The 6,850-nt window shown below is 45.9% G+C and overlaps 1 pseudogene; it reads right to left on the bottom strand.

Moving 5' to 3' along the window:
* Positions 1 to 1,935: 1,935 nt before the first annotated feature.
* On the bottom strand, positions 1,936 to 2,323 carry LOC115868469 (annotated as a pseudogene).
* Between the last annotated feature and the right edge of the window lie 4,527 nt (positions 2,324 to 6,850).

The following is a 6,850-nucleotide window of genomic DNA, read 5'->3' as shown; positions in this document are numbered from 1 at the left end:
CTTCTGTCTGCTGCCCATACTGTTCACCAGCCTCATCTACACTGGTCCCTCGGTTTACCTTTCTGCCTCCCAGTCAACATCTTCTCTCATACTTCTTTGGTTTTAACGCTACCTCTCTTGTCTGGATACCTTTGACCCAAGAAGATTTCCCTAAACCCTTAGCCCACACCTCTCTCTCCTTTTCACAGATCGCAGTAACTCTCTCGACTGCACTGTGAGGTGTGACTGTGTTACTTCCTTCTTTCTTCTCTAATGGTTGCGAGCCCTGAGCCTCTAAAATGGAACAGATATACTCATTCGCCTATCTTCATTGTACCAAGCACAGTCTAGTTACAGAGTAAGAGAGAACTGGTGCTTTCTGTTGAATGTTTTACAGTTTCCAGTTTTCCTAGATGAATGCTTTATACATTCCAAATGAACATTGCTAATGGATACCTGCAGCTTTTTCTTCTTATTTTGAATCATGACTCATCAGCCTATCAAGGTCCCCAAAGTACTTTATGACTGTCTGGTTCAAAATGGTCAACACAAATCCATTTCAACACACTAATGCCTAAGATATAGAACTTTATGGCTTCTGTTTAATTTTGGACAACTTCCAGTTGTCCTAGATCTGTGCCTCAGATATTCCATATGAAGATCACTAATGGCTATATCTACAGCTGTTTCTTCTCATTTTGAGTCATGCCTATCAGCAAAGGAAGGTACCCAAAGCCTGTTCTATTCAATTCATTAAGCTTGACGACTTTGAGGAGGCAGCTCTTCCCAGTTGTATTTGCATTGTCTTCCAACCTGAGGAGCTCGTCTTCTGGCACATAGGAGACCAGGAAGTGTTGCTTTTTATATTGTCCATTGCCTAATCCTTCTTCTTAGTCTGTCTTAGTCAGATGAGCTATGGCAGCAGAACCAGGAGCCAGAGCATGAGACAAAGCAGTGGACTTGTCAGCTGGGAGAGCAAGTAAAACTGAAGTCTTTTAGACAGAAAGCTAGCTTGCGGAGTGGGCTACCTCCGGGCACCTAATTCAAGGAACTGGGTTTACTAATCCACTGATGTAGCTGAATGCCTTCAGGTTGAGGCACGTCCTTTGAGCATTTATTAGCAGCCCCTAAAAAACGTTGTCAGGATTCTGACTAATTAACTGTATCCTGATCATTTCTCATCTGAACTTCAACCTGTGAACTCCCACAACAAACCCCAGCGGCAGCAACATTAGCCCTGAGTTCTGTGTGCCCATTGCAATGCATTATAGAACCTCGCCGAACAGTCAAGAACATGGTGGGAGACCGAGCTGAAGGGTAAGGAGTGTTGTGTGAAGCAGAGTAGCAGTAGGTGTTTGTTGGGTGCACGCAGTTTGGTGCCATTGGGGGGTGGGGGAAGGACAGTGCTAAAGGAGGGAGACCAACCCCAATGCACCGGATGTATCACGGAGAAACCCACCAACTGCATGCACAAAGCCTTTTGCAAAATCGTCCCAACACTTCTCAGAGCAAGCTGCTACATTTTATCTGAATTTTTTTCATAAACAAATCATTATAGTCACAACACATTTGGCACAATCTTATTGGAAGAAAATTGATAGTAAGCAAAGGAAGTTCCCATGTGAATCATTGTTTACAGTGAAAACGTCGCATGCGCATAATTCTCACAACTCTAGGATGTGCTATGTGCTCAATAAAGATTTTGTCTAATTTCTACAATATATGGAGTTGGGCTTCCCATCACATATTTCACTTTCAGGATAATAAAAAGTAACGAGCTGAATATAGACTATAATATAAATGCAAATATGATGACCATTATTCATCCTGCACATTAGAATCTATTTTAATTACATCAGAGTGGATTTAGTCTGTTTTCATAGTACCCAGTGAATTTTCCTTCTTTCTTTATTTTTTTTAATATTTAGGATAGTGTAATCCTTTATTTCTGGTCACTTACACAAAACGTTCAACAAATGCCTTCCCCATGAAGAAGAGCGAACATGAGAACGAGGCTCGAGCTAGCAGCAGCTGCTTCGCTAGGGGCCTGGGCTCCTCCCGGCCCAGGTGGTCAGGTGGAGGTGTGACTTCCCTTCTTTCATCAGCTTATCCCGCTATTTCACGAGGGCAGACAGGCATTTCATCGTTTTCTGATGAAGCAAGCATTCTGTGAAATCATCATACTCTATCTTGCATTCTTTCTTTGCCCAGATACCATTGATTCCATGGGCACATTCAATCCATTATTTTTCAAAGGACTGGCAACAAGCTGGGTTTCCGTGAGGCTGTGCACCCATAGGTCTAGAGTGAGGTCCACCCTTTCCTGCACACCCAAGAAAGGCATGGCTTCTTGCTGAGGTGGCCTTGTCTTCTGGCCGGCCACTATGGATCTGGGTATTTGGGCTACCTTAGTGAATTTAATGGTATGAAAAGGCATTTAGAGTTCTTGATCTGCAATAGCTAGTCTATATATACAACACCGGCCTTATATAGAAAAGTTCATAGAAACCTGAGCTCAAAATACAGTATGGAAATCACCTGACAAGCTTTTTTAAGTATATGGATTTTCTGGACATGACCTCAATGATTCCAAATCCATCTTTTCATAATAGTGATAGTGATTTGCATCAAAATTTGGGAACAAAGGGGCCGGGGTGTTAAATCTTGGCGTCTCCTGGAACTGGCTTGCACTGGCTCATGAAAGTCGATTGGCCCCATCTCTTCCTTACTCTGTATTCAGTGATGCCTCGCTAGTCGCCAGTTAGCAGCCTGGGAGGAAGTGTTTACACCAGGCCAATGGGTGGCCGCTAACTCCTTCAACATGTACTGGCTGTCTACCGAATAAGACATCCTCTGTAATAGGATTTTCTGTGCTTGCATATTCATTGATCCCGCTGAAATCGCTGTATATAAGTTGTGCATAAGTTTAGACCAAAAGGAGCATATTAGAAGCTCAAGATCCTCCAGCTGTCAGCTTTAGCACGGCCCCCTAGTGAATGCAGAAATCAAAAGGCTCCAGAGAAGGAGCTCCGTGACCTCAAGAAGCACGAACGTCTCTTGTGGTGGTAAAGCATTACTCTGGAGGAGGCGAGTCCAGGAAAAGTTATGGCGTGTGGGCTGACCTGTGGCTCTGCTTTGCTAACTTTTCATATGAAATCAGGTCCGTCTTCCCTGTTGTTTTCCAAGCTAAACCAATTCTGGCCCAAATTTGAGGAGCTGATTGGGGATATTCAATTGGAATCTCTTTCTCGTTCCTCCTGGAAATATGGTATGCACAGATTCCCTCTTGCTCACCAAGGAACAAGCCAGAACTGGAAATAACTGATGACAATTCAATATTTTTATCAAACCAAACCAACTCACTGCATCAAGTGGAATCCAACACATCGTGTGACCCTACAAGACACAGTAGACCTGCTCCTATGGGTTGCCGAACTGTAACTCTTCACGGGAGCAGAAAGTGACATCTTCTAAGAAGTCGATGGTGAGTTCAATCTGCTGACCTTGAGGTGAGCAGCCCAGCGCATGACCATTACTCTGCCAGGGCTCCTGTATTATGTCCAATAGCACAGACAAGTGCCGAGATGTGCATCTGAGATTTGATTTTGGAATGGCTCCATCAGCAGTGAAAGCCCCCTGTCTCTGAGATGTATTCATAATCTAAAGTAACATTTTGTTTTTTCATTATGATTAAAAGATCATTTTATTGGGGACTCTTACAGCTCTTCTAATAATCCATGCATCAATTGTATCAAGCGTATTTGTACATATGTTGCCATCATTGCTTTTCTAGACATTTACTTTCTATTGAGCCCTTGGTATCAGCTCCTCTTTTTTTCCCCTCCCTCCCCCTCCATGATCTCTTGATAAATTATAAATTATTATTATTTTCATATCTTACACCAACCACTGTCTCCCTTCCCCACAATTTCAGTTGTTCATCCCCCTGATAGGGGGAGTGGTATGTGTTGATTGGTTCCCTTTCTTCCCCCATCCCCCCTGTCTCCCCACCTTCCCCCTACCCTTCTTGTATCACTACTCCCATTCCTGTTCCTGGATTTTGTGTGCCGTGAGTTCTTATCTCTTGTCTGTACCTGTGTACATGCTCTGGTCTACCCCGCAGTGAAAGGCAGTACTGGGGTCATGACAGGGGGGGCAGGGGTGGGGAGGTGAGGTGAGGAAGCCTCAAGGAAGCAGAGGAATGTTGTGTGTTTCATTGGAGCTTAACTGTGCCCTGATTGACTCATCCCGTCCTTGTGACCCTTCTATGAGAGGATGTCCCACAGTCTACAGAGGGGTTTTCGATCTCTGCTCCGAACCCCACTCTTTCTCAACAATATTTTTGTCTGTTTGTTTGTTTGTTTTGGGTCTTCTGATGTCTGTCACCTGGTCCCGATGACACCTCATGATCGCACAGGCTGATGTGCTTCTTCCATGTGGGCTTGTTGTTTCTCTGCTGGATGGCCACTTGTTTAACTTCAAGCCTTTAAGACCCCAGACGCTATATCTTTTGATAGCTGGGCACCATCTCCTTTTCACCACATTTGCCTATGTACCCAATTTGTCTTCATCAATTGTGCCAGGAGGGTAAGTATCACAGAATGCCAGGTTGTTAGAACAAAGCATTCTTGCATTGAGGGAGACCTTGAGCAGAAGCCCACAGTTTGTCCACTACCTCAGTGTATTGCCATAGAAATATATGTAGCTAGGCCAATACCTCTATTTTTATGAATTAATGCATTTACACATGTACACGCCTATGTTTATACCTCTATCCATAGCTTTGCTTCCTAGATCTCTCCTCTGTTTCCTTTTACCTTCCTCCTGCCCCATCAGCATGCTGACCCTATTTCTGCCTCTTAGTAATTCTTCTCAGCTTGGTTACTGTTTGTCCAACATCCCCAGGATCTCTATGTCCTCCTTGTTGGTTTTAATTCCCTAATTTCCCCCTATATATAGCGTTGTTTGCTCACTGCTCCCTTCCCCCACCTCCATCTCCCCCAAGTCCCTCTGGGACAGTCGGTCCATTGCTTTCTCTTTGAGCTTACTTCCCATGCCTATCTTACAGAAGTAGGCAAACCAACAATAACAGAGACCAAACAAAAACAAAACACAAGATTGAAAAAAACATACATAATTCCAGGTCTGTCCACTGACCTTTATGTCTCACTACCCCCTCGTCCTGGGGGAATTCTGGGAGCTGCCCCTCCTAGCCTGGAGTCTATTTTGGGGGCTCTTCATGGGCGTTGTGGCTTGGCTTTGCTCCCGATGATGAGCTGTTATGTTCCCTTCTGGGTTCGCCCCACGGCGGGTGGGGTGGTGAGGGGTGCGTTTCAGACCAGACTCACTCCCTGCCAGGTGTCCCAGTATGGTCTTCCGTCTCGGTGTGCTCCAGTGAGGGGACAACATGTCTTAAGCTGTGGTCAGCCCTACAGTCCTCTCTGTGCCTTAGCAGCTCCGTGCAGGGACGTCGACCTCTGGACTTGATGCGCCGATATGGGGTCTAGACCGTCCCTTTCTCTCCTGCCTTCTTGGTTAGCAAACCCTACAGTAACATTTCCTAAGTGAGTGATGCCATCTCCGGGGGGCATTGCTGCAACCACTCGCTGCCAGTGAGTCGGTGCTGACTGATAGGGACCTAGAGGGCTTCTGAGACAGTCACTGTTGTTCAGCTAGCAACCTGCATCTTTCTCCCTGGAATGGCTGGTGGCTTTGAACTGCTGACTTCCGGGTTAGCAGTCTAGTGTGTAACCACTATCCCACCAGGACTCCCTGGAATGACTCGGGGAGGGGGGGCGCCAGGGGTGGGGGTGGGGCTCCAAAAGCAGCTCATTATGCTTCTCCTGAGTGATGGGCTAGAGGACAAAAACTTTCATTGCCAGGGAGATGCTGGGTACCTTTTTTTCCCCTGAAAAGGGGCAAAAGGCCAAACAAGTTTAGGAACCTAGGCTCTGAAGGATCTGGGGGACCTTTGTTCTGCCAACGTGGCACATTTGTAGAAGTATAACATCATTCTTGAGCCAGATGGATCAGATACTTAATTAACTCATCCCTAACATGATGCTTCTCTTTGATGAGGACTGTGTTATTGGCTGGTATTGATGATTTCAGGGGCCTTACACGACCCACACACCTGGACGTCCCCCACCCCTGCTCTCGTGGCCTGTGGATAATGCCTTCGGAAGAGAAGCCACCGTTGGAAAGGAGAGAGAAATAAATCTTGCCGCTTTAGCCACTGATGCGAGGCGCTGCCCATTGCTGTCAAGTCAATTCTGACCCACAGCGCCCTGGAGGGCACAGTCGAACTGCCCCGTAGGGTTTCCCGGGCTGGAATTTTGGCAGGAACAGACTGCCCCCCCACCCCCCTTTCTCCTGCAGAGCAGCTAGTGGAAGCAAACAGCCAGCATTTTGGTTAACCGCTGAGCACTTAACCACCACGGTGCCTTCCCTGATGCAGACCGTGTGGTAAGAGCTCCCTGTCACAAACTCTGGCACAGCAGAGACTACGTCTCGGCTCACAACAGGATGACCAACAACCAGCCTCTGAAGAGGTAGAGAGCACCCAGCAGACAGTCTTTGGGATGTTTCTGCAATCTAATCACTCCACACGAACTATCTGTTTTAGATCTCCTGGTGTGGTGCTGTTTTTGTAAAAAGCAATTTTCTCCAATGAAGACATCACCACTTCATGTGTCCCTCTCTCTCTCTCTCTCTTTTTTTTTTAAATCATTCTATTGGGGGCTCATACAATTCTTACCACAATCCATACATACATCCATGGCATCAAGCACATTTGTACATTTGTTGCCATCATCATTCTCAAAACATTTGCTTTCTACTTGAGCCCTTGATATCAGCTCCTCATTTCCCC

Source organism: Echinops telfairi, unplaced genomic scaffold, assembly GCF_000313985.2.
Source record: "Echinops telfairi isolate 266 unplaced genomic scaffold, ASM31398v2 ScPeMD7_11;HRSCAF=52, whole genome shotgun sequence".
NCBI classification, from domain to species: domain Eukaryota; kingdom Metazoa; phylum Chordata; class Mammalia; order Afrosoricida; family Tenrecidae; genus Echinops; species Echinops telfairi.
The sequence above is the reverse complement of the archived record's forward strand: the minus strand, read 5'-3'. Positions and strand labels throughout refer to the sequence as shown.